This window comes from Sorex fumeus, unplaced genomic scaffold (assembly GCF_029834395.1).
Source record: "Sorex fumeus unplaced genomic scaffold, SorFum_2.1 ptg000035l, whole genome shotgun sequence".
Classification (NCBI taxonomy): domain Eukaryota; kingdom Metazoa; phylum Chordata; class Mammalia; order Eulipotyphla; family Soricidae; genus Sorex; species Sorex fumeus.
The window spans coordinates 40543244-40564640 of record NW_026606092.1 but is presented as its reverse complement, the minus strand read 5'-3'; the positions used below and the strand labels follow the sequence as shown (position 1 = coordinate 40564640).

General features: G+C 47.2%; 1 protein-coding gene across 2 annotated transcripts in view; it reads right to left on the bottom strand.

Annotated features, from left to right (window-relative positions):
- EPB41L5 (erythrocyte membrane protein band 4.1 like 5) overlaps nucleotides 1-7735 on the bottom strand; it is a 138102-nt gene extending 130367 nt beyond the window's left edge. For both annotated transcript variants that reach the window (XM_056117671.1, XM_056117672.1), the window contains exon 1: nucleotides 7570-7735. The gene's annotated coding sequence lies outside the window, so the exon portion shown is untranslated. The remainder of the gene's footprint in view (nucleotides 1-7569) is intronic.
- Nucleotides 7736-21397: the final 13662 nt, after the last annotated feature.

Sequence of the window (21397 nt, the reverse complement as noted above, 5' to 3'; positions counted from 1 at the left end):
TTGGTTGGGTTTTTTTTTTCTTTTTGGGTCACACCCTGCGATGCACAGGGGTTACTCCTGGCTCTGCACTCAGGAGTTACTCCTGGCAGTGCTCAGAGGATCATATGGGATGCTGGGAATCAAACCTGGGTCGGCCACGTGCAAGGCAAATGCCCTATGCACTGCGCTACCTCTCCAGCTCCTCTCCACCTCTCCAGGTGTTTTATTTGGAGTATCCCTTCCCCTTTGCCCCTTGTAGCCCAGTCTCACTTCAGCTGTCTATGAGAGGTCATACTTGTTATCCCAGACATCTAAAGCTCTCCTGTCAGAAAATCCCTACTTATCCTTTAACTCCACCAATATCCCCTGAGAAACATTCTCTGATAACCAAAGTTGGTCCTCTGTTCATTTACTCCACTAAATCTGAAAATATCTTACAGCTTCACTGTTCAGATTTTAATTATTCATTTTTAATTTCTGAGGGCATAATTTCTATTTGGAACAACTAACCAACCAGTTTATGTCATTATCAATTAGTTACAACAAATGTTCATTAAATAGTGTTACCAAGGCTTCAGAAAAACTTCCAAAAGTATAATCTTATTTTCATAAAGTAGACCAAGAGAAAAATTAAACCACTGGCTAAGTTAATTATTTAGTAAATAGTTTCAGATATAAGAAACTATCAAAAATAACAGCTAAAAATAAATTGGGTAAAAATATAAATGAGTGTTTTTTTTAATTTAACTCAGCATGTCAACAAATTGCAAGAGAAAAAATAAGTTATGCAGAGGAAACTATACTTTAAGAGACGCAAAATACACCCCAATTAAAAAGTGGACTTATTTTAGATCCTAACTAAAATAAAATTTTAAATTGACATGCTACTGAGTGAAGCAAGGAGAAATGCTGAAACTCTGTATTGTGTACTAAATTTCTATTTAAGTCTAAAATTCTTTCAAAACAAATTTTAATTCACAGTTTGGTATTGATTTTAAAAAATTATGTAACCAATTGATGTTTTACACTAAATGCATTTGTAAACATGATAAATATCAAAGTTGAAATGTTAAAATACAGAGCAAAAGCACAGCAAGTAGGGTGTTTGCCTTGCATGCGGCCAATCTGGGTTTAATTCCCAGCAGCCCATATGGTCCCCTGAGCACCACCAGGAGTGACTGCTGAGTGCAGAACCAGGAGTAACTCCTGTGCATGGACAGGTGAGACCCCAAAAGCAAAAATAAATAAACAAGAAATATCAAAATACAAACATTGAAATAATCAATATATGTTAACTCAACCTCATTTTTACATGCATCACACCACCACATGGTTAGGTACAGTGACAGAACCATGATAGCTGTGATTTGAACTTCCCAAGGAGGTAATTTACACACATACAAACAAACATTTAAACATGAGCTGTAATGATAACCAAGAAATTACCACTACTTTTCTTTTAGAAAGTAGTGATGTCAAAGGAATTTTAGGAAAGGAGTCCTTAGTCCTCATCTTTTTTGTTGAGTTGCCTTTGGGTCACACCCAGTGGCGTTGGGGGTGCGGGTTTCCAGGAGGACCAAGTAGCACAGGTCCAAGCCAGCCCTTCAGGCTACTTCTTTGGCCAAGTACTTATCTTTTGAAGCTATATATTGAAATATTAAGAAATGATAGGATGTCTAGTATCAGTACTAATCTTTTAAAGATACATACTGAAATATTAAGAAATGAGAGGATGTCTAGTATTTTCAGAAAAACAAATGAAGGGACTTAAAAGATGACAGATGAAACAAACTAGTCAGTAACTGGTCAATAACTGAAGTAGGATAATGATCATTGCACTCTTCTAACTACTTCTGTATGTACTGGAATTCTAATTCTAATTAATTATGAAATTAATTCTCCATAATTAAAAAAAATTAGCTCAGGATCTCTAAGAACATAGAGTTACTACACCTGTTTTCTGATAAAAGGGCATTTCACCATGATTGTTTTGAGGATTAAATTACATAGCTTTAAATAAATTAAATAATTTCTGAGGAAAAATATGCATAACATACTAGAGCTTTCTAATTTCTAGGAAGCAAATAAACTCAAAATAAAACAAGTTTTCTGACTTTCAAGCTTTTTGATTTTCACCTTGCCCTTCACCACCTTGAAAATACTATACAAGTAGAGTTAAAAAAAAAACAAAAAACAACAAAAAACAGCTTCTTCCAGATTAACAACAAATTTTAGACTATAAAATCCTGTGTCAAACACTTCTTTCTACAAATATGAAAGCAACTTAAATTTAGTTGGATTAAAGATTTCATGTGAAAAACATGAGAACGTACTAGAAGAAAACAATGTATTAGGATGACAGGTTTTTAAAATTCTGCAAAAAAATTCTGAATGAGTAATAAAAGGTAAAGGTAAAGGCCCTCCCGTTGATCGTCGATTTGCTCGAGCGGGCCCAGTAACGTCTCCATTGGAGACTTTGTTGTTACTGTGTCTGGCATATCGAATACTCTCGGTAGCTTGCCGGGCTCTCCGAGAGGGGCGGAGGAATCGAACTCGGGTCGGCCATGTTGGCCGCTTGTAAGGCAAACGCCCTACCCGCTGTGCTATCGCTCCGGCTGGAATGAGTAATAGAGTTCAATAAATAATAATTACAAATCATTAAGACAAAAACAACAGGAAAAAATGGACAAAACATGAAAAAAAGTTGTAAAAAACAATATGCAATGAAAATCGTAAAGACGTTAAGGCAGAACCTCAACAGTAATCAAGGAAATCCAGATTATAAAATAAGAAACTGTCATTCAAAATAGCCATTGTCAACTCAGTGTGTGTGGGGGGGTGGGGGGTGAGGAAGTGGGTATTAGGAACCTTGGGGAGAAAGCTGGGTGCAATAATAGTGTTGGAATAGACATAGTGTTGGAATTATGTACAAAGACACTAACCATCACTAACAGTAGCCCTGTACGCCCGTTATTCATCAATTTGCTCTAGTGGGCACCATTAACGTCTCACAACGAATTGTGAGACTTGTTACTGTTTTTGGCATATCGAATACATCATGGGTAGCTTGCCAGGCTTTGCCATGCAGGTGAGATACTCTCAGTAGCTTGCCACGCTCTCCAAGAGGGGCGGAGGAATCAAATCCGGGTCAACTGCGTGCAAGGGAAATGCCCTACACGCTGTGCTATCGCTCCAGCTCATCACTAACAGTACCTCAAATAAAAACTTTTTAAAAATCTGTTTTGGGGTGCAGAGTAATAGTATAAGTAGAATGCTTACCTTGCATGTACACAACCAGGGTTTGATCCCCAGCATCCCAGGTGCTCCCCTGAGCAAACTCAGGAATGATCCCTGAGCACAGGAATAAGTAAGCCCTGAGCATGGCCAAATATGCTCCCATCCACCCCTAAAAACAGATGCTTTGAAAGCACATAAACAAAAACCTTCAAAAAAATAAATAAAAGTGTTGTAAAAGATATGAGAGGAACAATCAATCGTGCACAACTGCTCTCTTAGCAGGAGGATCTGATCCCACTATCAACAAAATAACATGTAAACTCTTGTATTCAGAAATTCTATTTCTGGCAGGAGAGACTAAAGAAAAGTCCCGTATATGTACTCAAGGTTGTAGAAACAAGGATTTTTCACGGTATACTTGACTTTAACTTTAAATGCGTGCATTAACAGCAAAAATAGTTTAACAATGGTACACAGAATGCCACAAAATTAATAAATGAAAAGATCAGAGAAAAATGTATATATTCACGCCACACTGGGATGAGATGTGCTACATAGATATACACACTTGGACATGCACAAAAGAACTAAAAAAAGAGGGCAGCATTTGAAATAGTTCAAAGTGCTGGAGCTGAAGTTTTGCAGGTGGGAGAACCAGGTATCAATCCCCTTCACTACAGGGTGCCCTAACCACCACCAGGAGTGGCCTTCCAGAGCAATTAGCAGGGAATATTTATTCCCTGCACACACAAGGTGTGTCCTTAAAACAAAACCCCCAAAAGAGTAAAAGAATGTCAGATTTTTTCGAGCAAAGATCATGAGGTACCAATATCTTCTGTAAAAAACAATGTCTGATGTTTCAAAAGTCTTTAAGAGTTTCCTTCCAAAAGTGAGTTCCATCTCTTTCCCTGCTTTCCTCTCCCACATTCATGCTGTAATGGTGGGGGTTTTAGCAACCACAAATCTAACACTAAAAATCTGTAAGGGCCTTGTTCCCTGAGCCAGTACTTCCTGAGGACCCTGCTGGCAGCCCACTCCCAGCAGCTGGCTTGGTTCAACTGAGTCTTTCCAAACTGCAGGCCTCTTTCAGGCTTCTTTCAGTAGTTGTTCAGCCATCCAAAACATTCTTTATCCACTTCATCTCTCCCATGGCTAACTTCAGGTCTCTGTTGAAATGTCTTTTCCTCAGAAAAGTATTTCCAGGCTCCTGAGTCTAAATTAAGTGCCCCTTCTAGTACCCATAGACTTTTACTTAAGAAAACTAATTAAAAACCCCATTGTTTAGCTTTAAAAAAAATTTTTTTTTTTAAATAGGGGACTCTCCAGCAGTGCTGGGGGAGGAGGGAGGGCTATGTGGCACTGGGGATCAAACTCTAGGACTTGAGCATGCAAAGCATGCTGCTCCACCCCTTTTAGGTATCTCTGGTCCTTGGTTTCTTTTTTTTTTCTTCTTTCTTTTGATTATTGGGCCACACCCAGCTGTGCTCACGGGAACACGTCTTGCAATCACAAATTCAGGGCCTCCTGCCTACAAAGCACACACTCCAGCCTTCCAGCCATCGCCCAGTCTCCCCTTTTTGCTAAAACGTGTACTTCCCAAAAAAGACAAGGCAAGGGACCCAGTCTGACTCCTTCACCATTAGTAAATACTTGCACGGCAATCTGCATATTATCAAGAGCTCAATAAAGAAACACTGTGACACAAAAAGGATACAGGGGGAATTCTTGTATGTTGTTTTTGGTTTGGGGGCCACAACCAGGGATGCTCAGGGCCTACTCCTGGCTCTGCACTCAACTGATCACGCATGATAGTGTTTATGGGGCCTTCAGGGGTGTCAGTGATAAAAAAGAAGTTAGTCGCGAACTGTGCTGGCTGCTACTCCAACACAAGTCTACATGGCTTTCTTAAAACAAAGAAACAAACAAACAAACAAAACACTAATTTTTAACCTGCAACCTTTAATTTTTCAAAAAGATAAAATAACTCCTATTATAAAAGATATGTGAGGGGCCAGAGTGATAGATAGTACACTTGCCTTCTATGCAACTGGCCCAGGTAAATCCCCAGCACCACATATGGTCCTCCAAGACTACCAGGAGTAATCCTGAGCACAAAGCCAGGAGTATACCCTGAGCACCTCCAGTGTAGCTCAAAAGCCAAAAAAAGAAAAAAAAAAGGAAAAAAATCCATCTACTACAGAAATAAACTAAGGGGTTTTGGGGGTGTTTTTGATGGGGGATGGTTGGGGTCACACCCAGTTGTGCTCAGGGATCATTCCTGGCAGGCTTGGGCAACCGTATGGGGTACCAGAGATCAAAGTCTGGTCAGCTGCCTGCAAGGCAAGAGAGCCTTACCCCTTCTGGGCCTTGAACTGAGATTTTTCTTAACACAAATGCAAAATCCAAACAACTATAATGAAGGTGGGCAAGAAAACTTAATGCTTTGCACCCAGGAGGCCCAAGGTGGAACAGTGGCACCCAATGGTCCCCTCAGCTACATCCCCTGAGCTACACCAGGAGAGACTCTGAGAGCACAGAGCTGAGAATGCCCCCTAGAACAACACAAAATGTCATAAAGCATGTATAATATTACCCACGAACACTGCCACAATCTTTGCTAAAACAACTGCTGTGGGAGAGGTGGGTGCTGCTGAGCCACACCCAATGGTGCTTCTTGGCCATTTCTGGCTCTGTGCTCAGGGGTCACTTATGTCGGTGGGGGGACAATATAAATGGTACAGGGGACTGCACCAGCCTGAGTCCACTGCATGCAAGGGAAGTGCCCTTATTTACTCTACTACCTACCCGACCTCAGCAATTTCTTAGTAAAACAAAATCCCAATATACAAAAAATAAGTAACTCACGCAAAAGAGATACAACTGCCTCTTGTTACAGTAATATCAACACAGAAAACGCTCCGAAGAGGATGAATCGAGCGCATCCTATTCTATAAAGGCCACCCAGAAAGAGAAGAAAACCTCGCCTACTCGCTTCTCTGCACAAATAATCCACTGCGAGAGCTCGGCACTGGTGGATGATGCTGGGAATGAAGTTAGGGCTAATTTAACCCCGCTCTCGCCCCCTCCCAAATCTTTAAAAATCTCTCTGATCTAAGCTTAAAACTTTGGGCCCGGAGCGACAGCACCTTGCACGCCCCGCCGCCGACCCGAGGTTCGATCCCCGGCCTCGCATGTGGTCCCCCTCCCCCACTCCCCTCGCACAGCGCCAGGCGTCATTCCTGAGGGCGGGCACAGCAGGAAGGAAAAACCCTGAGCTCCCGGAGAGGACCCCCCCTCCCAAATAAATAAATAACAACAAAAAAATCTCTAAAAAAACGGTTCTAAAAGACTGGGCTGGGGCTGGATCGATAGCACAGCGGGGAGGGCGTTTGCCTCGCACGCGGGCGACCCGGGTTCGATTCCCAGCATCCCATATGGTCCGCTGAGCACCGCCAGGGGTAATCCTGAGCGCAGAGCCAGGGGGAACCCCCCTGTGCATCGCTGGGTGTGACCCAAAAAGCAAAAAAAAAAAAAAAAAAAAAGGCTGGGCTGTACACCTCGGTTACCTCTCATCAAGTCACCTCCACGGTGAGTGAGTGACACGAGGAAGAACGTTTACTCGCCCGCCGCCCCCCCCCCACAGCTCCCCGAACCCGTCATTAAGCTGCAGGTGCGGTGGCGGGACGGTCGCTCCGACCTGTGGCGCACCTGCCGCCCCTCGGCCGCTCCCCAAGGGCTCCCAAGTTCTGACTCGGACTCGGCTGAGCCGCCCCCCCCCCACCCCCGTCAGGTCAGGTCAGGTCGCTCGGCTGGGGGAGACGATCGACGACCATCACGCACACACACACACACACACACGCTCACACACACTCGCTCACACGCTCACACACACGCTCGCTCACTCGCTCCGGGAGAGTTTTTCGCGCGCCTCCCCCCCACCCCCGCCCCCGCCCCCACCCCTCCCCGAACCGGCCACATCCTCCAACCTCGACGCCAGCCGGACGACGGCGCCCCTGCCCGCCACCTCAGCCCCGGGCCCACCCCCACCCGGCGGGGGCGGCCGGCGACCCCCGCGGACGGACGCGGCCCGCCCGGCGCACACCCCGGCTCCCGCCGCTCAGTATCGCCCGAAACTCGGCGGCCCGGCCCGATTGGCCGCCGCCGCCCCTCCCCTCTCCACGGGCGCTCCACAGAGCGCCGGCCCGACGGCGGCCCGCAGAAAAGAGGCCGGTGCCCGCGCGAGGCCGCCGCCGCCGCCCCGCGCGCAAGCCCGGCGCGAGGCGGCCGCAGCCCAGAGGCGAGCGCGGCCGGAGCGCCGGGACCTGAGCGTCCGGCAGGGCCGCGCGCGCTTACCTGGGCCCGGACGGCGGCCGCCCACGGAGCGGGGAGCGGTCCCGCGAGGCGCCGGCCGCGCTGAGGAGGGGGCGGCTCCTCCAGAGACGCCCAGAAATGGCGGCCCGAGGCGCACGCCCACCGCGCCGAGCCTCCCGCGGACCCCGGCCGCCCGCGGGCCCGCCCCTTAAAGCCCCTCGAGGCCACGCCCCCGCGGGGCGGGGCGGGGCGCGCCGCTCCTGAAAGGGCCGAGGCTCCGCCCCGGAAATCTCCCGGTCGGGGCGGGACTCAGGTTAAGGCAGCCGCCCGCCCGGCCGGGCCCACCTGGCGGGAGCGCCGCCCGGCGTCTGATTTAAAGGGGCGCTGGCTGCCCGACCCCGCCCCCACCCCCACCCAGCCCAGGCTGGCGGACCTCTCCGCCCTCGCTGGGAGCTGTATGCCGACAAGCCCGCCCCAGCATCAGGTGCTGCCAGGTTGATTTACGGTTCAGTATCCATCGAGCCAAGTGGATAATAATGTATCAGTGTCCGTGAACCAAATAGATAATGGTTGCCATTATCCAATTCTTCCAAGAGACCGACCGTCTTGGGGTAATGCGAGTTTGCATTCTACGAGGAGGAAAAGACCGTGGAACAAATAAGTATATGTCAAAGGATGACGAGGGTCATGAGGAAACACAAAGCCAGGAAAGGGAAGTAGAGCCCTCCTGGACGTCTCAGGCTCAGGGCGATCCTCTGCGGGCCCTGGGAGAGCTCATCCTTTTGCTCGTGAATGACGCAAGTGTCAGCTCCGGGCCAGGCTGTGTTCTGTATGGCACCAGGGGGCACAACAGAACAGCTGGACATACAAGATCCCTCGTCCCACAGCAAGACAGAGAATTAGTAAAATTAGGGGCTGGAGAGAAAGTACAGCAGGCAGGGTGTTTTGCTTGCCTTGCACGGGGCCGACCCAGGTTTGGTCCCTTGATCCGAGCATCCCATATAGTCCCCCCCCCATCACTACCAGGACTAATTCCTAAGCAGAGATAGGAGTAACCCCTTAGCACTACCGGGTGTATTCCCCCCCCCACCCCGCCCCAATAGTGAAGGTAAACACTGTATCAGGCATTATAAACACTATAGAGAAAAGCAGGAACAAAAAGTACACTTTTAGAGAGACAGGCTAAGAAAGGGAAAAGGGTGGCTGGAGCAATAGCACAGCAGGTAGGGCGTTTGCCTTGCACGCGGCTGACCCAGGTTCGATTCCCAGCATCCCATATGGTCCCCTGAACACCGCCAGGAGTAATTCCTGAGTGCAGAGCCAGGAGTAACCCCTGAGCCATCGCCGGGTGTGACCCAAAAAGAAAAAGAGAAAGAAAGAAAGAAAGAAAGAAAGAAAGAAAGAAAGAAAGAAAGAAAGAAAGAAAGGGAAAAGGTGGGGGCTAGAGCAATAGTACAACGGGTAGGGCATTTGCCTTGCACGTGGCCGACCCAGGTTCGATCCCCAGCATCCCACATAGTCCCCCGAGCACCGCCAGGAGTAATTCCTGAGTGCAGAGCCAGGAATAATCCCTGAGCATCGCCAGGTGTGACCCAAAAAAGCAAAAAAAAAAAAAAAAAAACCTAAAAAAGGGAAAAGGTCCCCCAAAGAAGGTGGCATGTAAGGCCAGTGGCAGAGCAGTGTCTTATACATGCCAGGCACTGGATTCAGCATGTGCTGGTGTGGCCAGCAAAAAAAAAAAAAAAGTGTCATTTATAGCACAGCGGGTAGGGCGTTCGCCTTACACGCGGCCAACATGGCCGACCCAAGTTCGATTCCTCCGCCCCTCTCGGAGAGCCCGGCAAGCTACCGAGCGTATTCGATATGCCAGACACAGTAACAACAAAGTCTCCAATGGAGACGTTACTGGGCCCGCTCGAGCAAATCGACGATCAACGGGAGGGCCTTTACCTTTACCTTTACCTTGACATATATGTATATAGAAAATATTGGCTTACATGAGACATTTATCACAGAAGGCTGATATCGTGATATTGATGTCCACATCCTGTCTCCACCGCTGGACAACCAAATAATAGCCATCACTGTGAAAACACTGTTGTTTTCTCAAAGATCAGAATACAGATTGTGCAATGGAAGCTTCTGGAACTCATACTTCTAGGAAGAGAGGAATATTTGGTTGCTTTGGACCATGCCTGATGGCGCTAAGGGTCTATACCCGGTGTGGAGCTCTAGGGAGAAGGTGGCATTTGAGAGAAGACCAACAGGAAATGAAGGAGTTAACCGTGTGGACACCAGGGAAACACCAGGGAATAGCCAAGGCACTGCCGGCACTGCCCTATCCCTAACTGCTAGGAAAGCAGGGTTACTGGTAGAGAGGGAGCAAGCACAACTATCTTTTGAGGGAATACTGCAGAGAGCAGAGGCGGGCCCTGAGTTCTGATCAATGTGGGAAGCCACTAGAAGGTGTTAAGTGGAGGACCCTACTGGCAGAAATGAGGACACTCTCAATCTCCATGGCTGGAGCAGCTTTAGCAGCTCAATAGGAGCTTGGGCTGCAACTTGAATTCCAATCAAGCTGGGGTCTGAGATTAACATGGACTCCCCCTGGTTCCCTCTTTCAAGCCAGGTAATGAAGTGACTAAGAACTCAGAAACCTGGGTGGAAACTGAAATTCCATATTAGGTTCAGGGCAACACCCAGAAGTCATTGTGTTACCACTGTAGCCTGTTAACTATTAGAGCAAGGTTGTTTTCTCAAAGATCAGAATACAGAAGGAACAAGTTTTCAACTTTCTTGTATTAGTTTCAGGAGGGAACAAGCTTTCAACTTTCTTGTATTTTGGGGCATTGCTGGAAGCTACTCCTCATGGTAACAGAACTAGAACCCAGGGTCCTGCATGTAAACAGGTGCCAGCCCTTTGAGCCATTTCTGATCTCCCTCTTCAATATTTATTTATTTATTTATGGTTAAGGGGCAACTTCCAGCAGTGATTAGGGCTTGTTCAAGCTCTGTGCTCAGAGATCATCCCTGGCAGTGCTCAGGGGATCATATGGGATACCAGGGACTGAATCTGGACTGGCCACATGCGAGGTAAGTGCCTTACCCACTGCACTATCTTTTCCGTCCCCACTGGGGGCAAGAGTGGTAGTCCAGTTGCTGTTGTGCTTGCCTTGCATGTAGCAGATGGGGATATAAACCCCAACAAGGTATATTGTCCCCCAAGCCCCACCATGAGTGATCACTAAGCACAGAGCCAGGAGTAAGCCCTGAGCACAGCTGTATGTACCACCCCCTCAAAAAAAAACCACCCAAATTATTTTTATTTACTTATTTTGCTTTTTTTGGGTCACACTGGTGATGCACGGGGGTTACTCCTGGCTCATGCACTCAGGAATTACTCCTGGTGGTGCCCGGGGAACCATATGAGATGCTGGAAATCGAACCCGGGTCAGCCACATGCAAGGCATACACCCTACCTGCTGTGCTATCGCTCCAGCCCCCCCCCAAATTAAAAGGTAAAGGTAAAGTATTCGATATGACAAATACAGTAACAAGTCCCCCAAATTATTTTAAATAAAACTAAAATACTACCTGCAAACCCCAAGAGAGAGATGCATGACTCAAATGTTTGAAACTCGGGACTTCCGGCAGTGCAAGGAATAAACTGCTACCTTAGCCACTTAGCCCCTAGAAAGTCCTTCTGCTCCTCAGAAGCCTTTCATGGAGGCCTAAGCTGCATCATCTTAGGTACCATCACCTATTCAGTCAGGAGCTTACAGTTCTGATACCTGCCCCATGTCCCTAAACTGCAGCATATTAGTTTGAAGAAGCAGCATCTGTTCCTTTCTGCCCGATCCTTTTTTTTTTCCTGCTTCCTGGCAAGCAAAAGATCAAGGGAGGCTGTGGATGAGGTTAGAACAATTTAAGAAAGATTATTCTAGGGGCCAGAGTGATAATACAGTGGGCACGGTGCTTGCTTAGCATGTGGCTGATCTGACTCAATCCCTAGCATCCTATATGATCCCCATTAGTATCCCAGGAATACCACCAGCAGTAATTCCTGGGTGCAAAGCCAGGAGTAACCTCTGAGCTTCGCTGGGTTTGGACCAAAAACAAAAATAAAATAAAACAGATTTTTCAAAGAGATTCTAAGTTTAAGGACAGAGGAAGGTGTGGGGAAGTAAGGGGGATCACGATCACGATCATGACCATCCTGTTGTTCGTCGATTGCCTCGAGCAGGCCCCAGTAACGTCTCTTTTGTCCTAGCCCTGAGATTTTTTTTAAAAAGTGCCATATTCAAGGCTCTTTCAGGGTTAGGAGAATGAGACCCATCATTGTTACTGGTATTGGCATATTGGGTATACTACGGGGAGTTTGCCAGACTCTGCCGTGTGGGCAGGTTACATTCGGTAGCCTGCCAGTTTGTCCAAAGTAGGAATGAGACGATAAGATGTCGCGTGGCCGCGACACGCGCTTCCTGGAGCTGAGTGTGATAATCTCTGGATCCTGGCCATTGTTGGGGTTACACGGCAGTTGGTGGGTGTAACTGTCTAGCTACTGGCAGGTCCAGTCCCAAACCGTGCAGGCTTGGAGATCTCAGCCCCGGGTCCCACACACCTGGGTTCCTCTGCCAGTTCTTTTATGCGTGAGGCTCATCCAAGTGTGTGGAGAGTGCTCCCAGCATGGCCTTGGCTGGGGCACGGAGGTCTTCAGCTATTGGGCCCTGGTGGAGACAGTCAGGCACAGAGACTCTCGCTTCTTGGCCTTCTGGCTAAGATCAAGTGTAGTGTGTAAGGGGGATAGGCTGTGGAAATCTGGAGGAATTCCTAGGATTTCCAGGGGTTAAGGCACTTGCATTGCACATGACCAACCTTGGTTCAATCCCCTGCACCATATACAGTCCCTAAAACACCACTAGGAATGATCCCTGAGCACAGAGCTCTGAGCACTGCCAGGTCTGACCAACACCTTCCTCCAACCAAAATATTAAAAAAACTAATGGAACTGAGTCATCGGAAGTTGTGTTCCAGTCATGTATGATTATTTCTAACAGCAAGTTTTCCCATTCTCAATTCTCTCCCCCAGTTGTGCATACAGAATGCTGAATGATCACACTGTGCTGGCCTGGGTTGCAAGGTAGGTGGAGTGCTCCCCGAGGGTTGTGCTCCTTTAGTTGTGCTGTTTACACCCCTGTTCTATGTTTGAACACTCTTAGTCAAAAGGGCACAGATTATGACCATGGCTATCTGCAGGGGTTGATGTGATGGCCATACACACACACACACACCCCACACTGGTGTTCATGCACACTTTTATATGTGGTGCTCAACCAAGGGCCTCACACCCATTTTTGTGGTGCTCACAAAATGACTGACTGTGGGGTAAGTGGAAATCACTTGCAATACTGGAGACCCACAGAGCAGAGCTGCCAGGATCTCACTCAGTGAGATCGTGTGCCTGCAAGGCAGGCACTCTAAGCCCTCCGAGTATTCTTCGCCCCTCCCTTCCCTTTTGCTGCTGCTATTATTGAAATGATCAAGGGTCACATACCTTGACTGCACACTTCATTTCAGTGCTTACTGAGGTGGGGGAAGGGAGTGGTGGCGGGAAGCACACTTCAATTATTGGTGTTTCCACATTTGGTTGTGTATTGTGATCGTACTCAGCATGTGGGATAGTGCCAGAGATTGGACGTACAGCCTTGTCCCTGCAAGACAGGACTCTAACCACTGTGCCCAGGGATTCTAAATTCTTACCTGTTCTGTTCTCTGCATACTGACACTGGTTTTATGCTTCAAGTTTGTGTTAACAGGAGGGTCGCAGAATCTGTGCTCTCCTATCTGCATTTCAGGAACGCAAGGGACTGGGAAAAGGGTTTTCTCTCCCAAAGACTTGTCTTTTAATTGACAGAGAACGTCCCACCACCCATCTCATGGATCAGAACTCCACTATCAGCCTACCCTTAGTTTGACTGACTCCTGGCCATAGAGAAAGAGAATAGTGTGGCCGGTTTAGACCAGTCTCGATTCTCTCTTGTGTTTGGGAAAGGCCTGCTCTCCCTGAGATCTAGCTTTCCATAATTTCAACATATGTCAGTTCTATGTGCAAGAAAAGAGGGCAGGTTTCTGGAGAGAATGCAGGTGGGTAGCCTGTGGAGCGTGGTTGCCCACTGTTTGGTGGAATAGTCCTGGGCCATGATGGAAAATACTGTCTTCTGATCAAACATCCTCACTCAAAATTTCTGCCCTGCTCAGGTTCTGGTTTACTCTCTGAAGCTACATTAAAAGAGGAATGCACAGGTGTAATGTGAAAATTACACAATGAGGTTGAGTGCAGCTCTGCTGAAACAACATGAATCTGTCCTCCCGTTGTTCATCAACCTGCTCGAGCGGGCCCAATAACGTCTCCCCTTTGAGATTGTTGTTACTGTGTTTGGCATATCAAATACGGCACGGGTAGCTTGCCACGCTTTGCCGTGTGGGTGAGATACTCTCGGTAGCTTGCCTGGCTCTCCGTGAGGGGTGGAGGAATCGAACCCGGCTTGGCCGGGTTGGCTGCGTGCAAGGCAAACGCCCTACTGCTGTGCTATCACTAAGGATTTGAAATTAGATATTCAAGGACCTTGGATGATATTAGGGCTTTGTTTTGCTTAACATCTGGGGTCATACCTGATGGTGGTCAGGGCTTACTCCTGGCTCTGTACTCAGGAATTACTGCTGGTGGTGCTCAGGGAACCAAATGGGATGCCAGGGATCAAATCTGGGCCAGCTGCATGCAAGACAAAGGCCCTACCAGCTGTGCCATTGCTCCAGTCCTGATATTATGGTTTTGGAAGGAACCCTAACAGTCCTAAAACTAACAACCTGATAATGTTCATGGGAAAACACTTGCACCTCTGTCCAGAGAAGAAACAGAGTCCTTTCTCCACATCCCAATTCTTTAAGTAATTCAGGAAAATTGTCTCAAGTTTACAAAATCATCTCTGCCCCCATTTCCAAACTTATTTGTTGCTCGGCTTTATGAAATTGGTCCACACTAGGTGGGGTCACTCATGCCAGGGTACTTTGAACAGAAGGGAGGAAAGGCGGTTTCAACATGAGGCTTAGAAAGCCTTTCAAGCAGCTAAGGGAGCCCTGCAGGCTGAAAATTTCCACTGAAAACAGAACACAGTCAGGCACATGGGAGTCAGGAAGAATTCCCTTATCAGAGACTGGATCTCAGAGCACACTATCTATTCAAAAGGTATGCACAGCTAAAAGAAAAATGTTGCTTTTGACAAATAAGTCAAAAGTAAACAGCACAGGAAGCACCGCTGAGTGAGAATTTAATTGTGTGCTGCAAGCATCAAAACTTCAGCACGGATGCTCAGATTTAAAACTGTAGGTCTAAGATTGGGAAAAAAGAACAACACCTTTGCACCATAGTGAGGCTCCTCACATAAAACATGTTACCTGAAAACGTCTTCCAAAAGCATGCAATACGGAATTGGGGAGACAGTTCAGAGGGCTAAGCAGATGCTGTGCAGGTGGGAAGGCCAGATTCAATCCTGGTTGTAGAACACCCTGAGATTGTAGAACACTCTGAACACAACCAGGAGTCACCCCAAAGCTCCAGACCATGCTACAGGCCAATTTCACCGGGGCACCTCAGATAGAAGCAGATGTTCTCTCTCTATGCCTTTACCGGATGAACCCCTGCAGCTCCAAACTTGCAGAAACCAATCATTCCAACCCTCACGGCTGATCTTCACAGACACATCTTGGACCTCCCATGCCACTGAAAACCCAGGTATGCGGGACCAGTAACTGAAAACGCCAGGCCTCAAGGGGTCAGAACTGGGCCGTCCTCTTCCCATCTCCCCACCCTCTGGGGTCCTGGCTGTCATGCCCATGAACTGCCTCTGGGTGCCATTTAAGCATATTAACAGCCATGATCCAGAGACTCACAAATGAATCTCAGAACTGAGCAGCCCCCTGCAGGAATGGTTCCGGACCCCAATTATATTAATTTTAGAAATCTAGGAGCATGCGACATCTTTTTTTTTACTTTTTGTTGAATCACTGTGAGATAGACCCTTACAGATATCTTATACCCTTCATAACAAGTCATACAAAACAAATTATCTTACATCTGCCTGTGGGGAAGGCTTGAATGGTGGTGGGGCACATGGAAATAATGGTGGTGGAAGGTGTAATGGTGGTGGGATTGGTGTTGAAATATTGAATGTATCAATTATTGTGAACAACTTTATGAAAATAAAAAAAAGAACAGCCCACAAGCACCATTAGATGTGGCCCCCAAACAAACAAAACAAAAAGCAAGATTCCAAATAAGATGCCATGCATTTTATGGGCCAAGAACACAAGAGTGCTCCAAATTGGAAAAAAAAAAATTAAAACCTCTCCTGGATGCAGCAGCATCTGGGGCCCATTGTTATATAGCTCTATAGAATCAGACACTTCCTCTATGGAGCTAAATCTTTCCTGAGTCAGAATCTCACATTTTGGGTTGGAACCAACCCAGGTTCAATCCCTGGCACCCCTTTTAGTCCCCAGAGCCCCTTCCCAGAGTAATCCCTGAGTATAGAGTCAGAAGTAAGCCCTGAGTACAGCCAAATGTGGCCTCCAAACCAAACCAAACCAAACCAAACCAAGAAAATACCCCCAACAGAATCTCATGCTTTACAGTCCGCTCCTCTCTTCTGCAAGTATTCCTGGGAGCACACTTGACTTTAAACCAATTCGTACCAAACTACTGGCTCTAGAGCATCACTGAACAACAACAACAAAATCATGACTTGGGCCAGCAGTATACAGAGAAGGGATGCAGGAGGGTGAAATTGCAGATAAGTAACATCTTTCTCCTGAACACTCAGGAGTTCTCCTCCTCCTAGAAGTTCAGGGCAAACATTCATGTCTCATGAATCTATTTTTCATGCATGACTATGTTGAAAATGCTTTGGAACAGAGTTCTGAATCTGGTGACCTCTGTCCCTCCTTTGTACTGATAAGGAGAAAAATTCAGAAAATGTGGCTACAGAGAAGACTATAATATATTGGATCACAGAAGACAGGGGAAAAGCTGCCTGATGGTTTGTGGCGTGGTGAAACTGTGCTGAGACGAGACATCCATGGCAAGAGGCAGGAAGCAGGGGAGTTCAGGGCTTCTAGAAGTTAACGTGCATGCATGAGTCACCAGGAAATCTGGCCAAAGATTTAAGTCTGTCATGGGGTCTGAGAGCTGCCTTACTAACAAACAAACTTACAGCATGCAGACACCATTCATTAGCCAGCTGTGCCTGAGGAAGGCGGTCTTTATTTGCACACTCCACCCCGTGACTATTACTTGACCCCAAAGCCTGCAAAGATGCTGCCACTGGATAGTAGCAGGATCAGGGTGACCACCCTGACACTCATTGACTTGGGCAGGCATGAGTCTTCCTGGCACCTGTTATCTTGTCTGTAAGATGAGGTTATTACAACAGACGATTCCTAAGATTTGGTTCCAGATCTTAAGATTTATGAGTCTACGCCAATCCCAATACACACTAAGTTTTTTATCTATAAATAAAAATATAACCAGAGACCAGAGTAATAGTACAGCATGTAGGACACTACCCTTGCATGTGGCCAGCCTGGGTTTGATCCCCAGCATTCCATATAATCTCCTAAATCCCCGCCAGGAGTGATCCTTGAGTGCAGAGCCGGAGCAGTAAGGCCAGAGCACTGCTGGGCGTGACTCAATGCCCCCCACCCCAATGCAATCACATGTCCCCTGAGTATTGCCAGTATGACCCATGAGCACAGGATAATGCTGAGCACTGGGAATAGGCCCTGAGCACCACCAGATGTGGCCCAACTACACAAACCTCAAATTTCCCTTAAGGAACATTAGCACTGTAGCACTGTCCTCCCGTTGTTCATCGATTTGCTCGAGCGGGCACCAGTAACATCTCACAACAAATTCTGAGACTTGTTGTTACTGTTTTTGGCATATTGAATACATCATGGGGAGCGTGCCAGGCTTTGCCATGAGGCGCTGAGGAACTGAACCTGAGTCGGCCATGTCGGCCGTGTGCAAGGCAAATGCCTTACCCACTGTGCTATCACTCCAGCCCTAAGGAATATTATAAAATGTAAAACATTTGATATTTTTCCAACATTTGATCTACAAACATAAGATTGGGTTAAAGTTAGACCAAATATCTTTCAAACAGGCTGGAGAAATAGTACAGCAGGTAGGGTGTTTGCTTTGTTTCCTTTGCATGTGGCAGGCCCAGGTTCAATCCCTGGGATCCTATATGGTTCCCTGAGCACTGCCAAGAGGAATTCTTGATTGCAGAGCCAGGAATAACCCCTGAGCATTGCTGGATATGGTTCCCAAACAATGTTTCAAACAACTTCAAATGTTTAATTGGTACTGATCCATTCACAAGTTTTCCTCTGAGCTGGAGGACAATACAAGGGTTAAGGCACTTGCCTTGCACACTGCTGACCCTTCTGAGCACAAGGATGATTCTTGAGCACAGAGCAGAATGAGAACCTGTCCATTTCCAGATGTGGACCCCAAACCCAAAGTCCTTCCCTGAAAGTTTCACTCAAAGAATACTGAATGGGGCTGTAGAGTCAGCCTTCAAACCTGATCTTGTATCTGCCTCTGCTTCCTACTTCATTCATATCACTTCCATAAGGATACTGACACTCCATGTTTCAGGGTCTTGGTCTTTAAGTTAGGCACAGATGTGGGAAAGTGAGTTTATGGAAGAGTGGCTCAGTCTGTGGCCTCTTAGCACCTGGCACAGCCACTGAGAATTTCAGCAGAAACCACAGCCCAGGTTGCTGGGCAAATCATTATCCTGTGAGAAGGGATTTGGTTCCTCACAACAGCTGAAAGTCAAAAAGACCAGGTTCATCAGAATGATGAATGGGTGACCTCTGCCCATATCCTCCCATGTTTCTGACAACTCTGTAGTCATACCCACCAGCCACCTCTGGCTGGTGCCAGATAATCTCAACAGCCATGATCCATAGACTCATTGTCGTCCTCTCTTGGAAGAGAGCATAAAACGACACCGGCATAGCCATACCGCCAGACCCTGTGCCAGGGTGTTTTATTCGGGGCATGGGGAGGGGGAGGCCTCTCTCAGCCCCAAGGGATCCAGCCCTGGCAGCCGAAAACCTCCAGAGCTCAACCACTGCCAGGCTCACGGCTGCTCTCCACATGCTCAGGCCAAGCCTCACCCATGAGTAAACCTATTCCTGGATATCTCATACCTCACACCATTCATACTCCAGTACTGAAAGTAGAAGGCAACCAGTCTTAGAAGGAAATGTATTTTTACAGATATACACACACACGCATATATATATATATATATACACACACACATATATATATATGCACACAAGACTCAATTCTTTTTGTTTTTCTTTTTGTTTTTTTGGGTCACACCAGGCGATTCACAGGTGTTACTCCTGGCTCTGCACTCAGAAATTACTCCTGGTGGTGCTCAGGGGACCATATGGGATGCTGGGAATCGAACCCGGGTCGGCCATGTGCAAGGCAAACACACTACCTGCTGTGCTATTGCTCCAGCCCAAGACTCAATTATTAACAACATATTGGTAATCTCTTATAAAAGGGCGTAATGTCCCCTGGGTGAAATACAACAATCTTCACACATTCTCCTCTAAGTAAAGTCTTTTGGAGTATTTTCAGCAATTTATTCATAATGATTTAGTTCTGCTTTAGGGCTTAGGGATTGGAGTTTGGGATGGAAACATCTAAAATATGGTAGTGGAAAGGTGTAATGGTGGTGGAATTGGTGTTCTAATATTAAATGCACCGAGGTGATAATACAATGAATTGGGAGGTTGTCTTATATGCTGCTGACTCAGGCTCAATTCCCAGCACCACACAGATCCCCTGAGCCCCACCAGGAATGATCCCTGAGCACAGAATCAGGAGAAGTCCTGCGCACCATCAGGTGTGGCCCCCAAACAAAAAATGGACAAGAAAGAAAGATAGGAAGGAAGAAAGAGGGAGGAAAGGAAGGAGGGAGGGAGAGAGGAGAGAAGGAGGGGAGAAAGAAGGGGAGAGAGGGAGAGAGAGCAAAAGGGAAGGAAGGAAGGGAGGGAGGGAGAGAGGGAAGGGTGAAAGGAAGGAGGGAGGGAGGGAAGGGCTGAGAAAGAAAAACCAATCTGGGGAACATGTTGGAAGCTAAGGGGTCTAAAACCAATATGCTAGTTGAAGTTGTGAAAATGATGGAATAAAAACTTCCGAAAATCACAAACTTGAGCAAAACACAAATCACTTTGAAAAACAGAATCAGAGGTCCAGAGAAATAGTATAGTGCGTAGGACCTTTGCCTTGCAAGCAGCCACGTCTGTCTTGATCCCTGGTACTGCAGAAGGTCTCCCTGAGTACCTCCAGAAGTTGAGCCAGGTGTAAGCTTATGAGCATCGCCGCATATGGCCCCGAACAAAACAAACACATAATTAGGGGTCATGGGTGTAGTACTGGAGCCCTAGGACCACATGCTCCCCACTAGCACTGCCTGGTGTAGCCCTGATGGCTCCTGATGTCCCCTGGGGGTGGAGTTCACCTCTGAAATAAAATACAAAATAGAATCAAAGTTTAAGACTCCTGTAGATTAGCCAGACTTGGTATTTGTTCATGAATAAACAGCATGTAGCTGAATTTTGCTAAGAGTTCTGCGGTATTTGAACTTGCCTTGTTATCTTTCCCCCTAGCTCCACTGCAACTTAAAAACGCAACAGCCTGACTGGGGCCAGAAAAAGGTCAGAGGCCTTCAGAGTTCCTCCTCAGAGAACAGTATCTGGTCTGGTCTGTTCCATAGACAATTCCACAGACAAAGCTGTCTTTATTTGACAGAGCTGAGAGTTCACTCAGAGCAAACAGACTTTTTCCTACTGGTATTTGTTGAAAACAAAGAGATCAAGTATTCCCCACCAGGGACGCCCAGAGGAGTGGAAAACAATGGTTCACAGCAGGCTACTTAAAAAGTGGCAGCTTATGAAGCTGAGCAACCGCCAGGTGTGCCCCCCCCCCCCAAAAAAAAAAGGTAAGAAGGAAGAACAAGAGGTATGTTGCTTACCTTGTATAGGGGCCAACCCAGTTCTGATCCCTGGCACCCTATATGGCCACCTGATCCACTCCAGGCGTGATCCCTGAGAACCAGAAGTAAGCCCTGAGCACTGCCGATTATGAACCAACAAACCAATCAAACAACCAAACAAACAAAAGTAGCCTCTCCAGATGAAAAGCTGGGAGACTCTGAGTTGGGATCCAGGATCTGCTTAGTGCAGAGCACACTCCTTGTAGGCATGAGGCCACATCCGTCCTCTCCAACCCTCCTCTTTGGGGAGTTCCAGGGCCACAACAAAGTGTGTGGTCTCTGGAACACCACAACCAAGTGTGTGAGCACCCCAACCATAATTTCCCCTCAAGCTTTCGTAAGTAATGCAAACCAGTGTGTGAGCACCTCGGGGAGTTGAGGAATGTGACTCCCTGTGAGCACACGTGTAAACAATGTGACCAAGTGTGTGATTCCAGCCAGCATCACAACTAAAGTGTGTGCCCCCATACTAAGGGAAAAGGCAGCTCAGATAGAGAAGGGAGCACCAAATAAAGGGTGTTGGGAGAATCCTCCCAGGATGGGAGATGCATGCTGAAAGTAGACTATAGACAGAACATGATTGCCACTCGATGCCTCTTTTGCAAACCACAGCACCCAAAAGGAGAGAGAGAACAAAAGGGAATGACCTGCCACAGAGGCAGGGTGGGTGGGGGGACGGGGGGTGGGAGGGATGCTGGGATCAGTGGTGGTGGAAACTGGGCACTGGT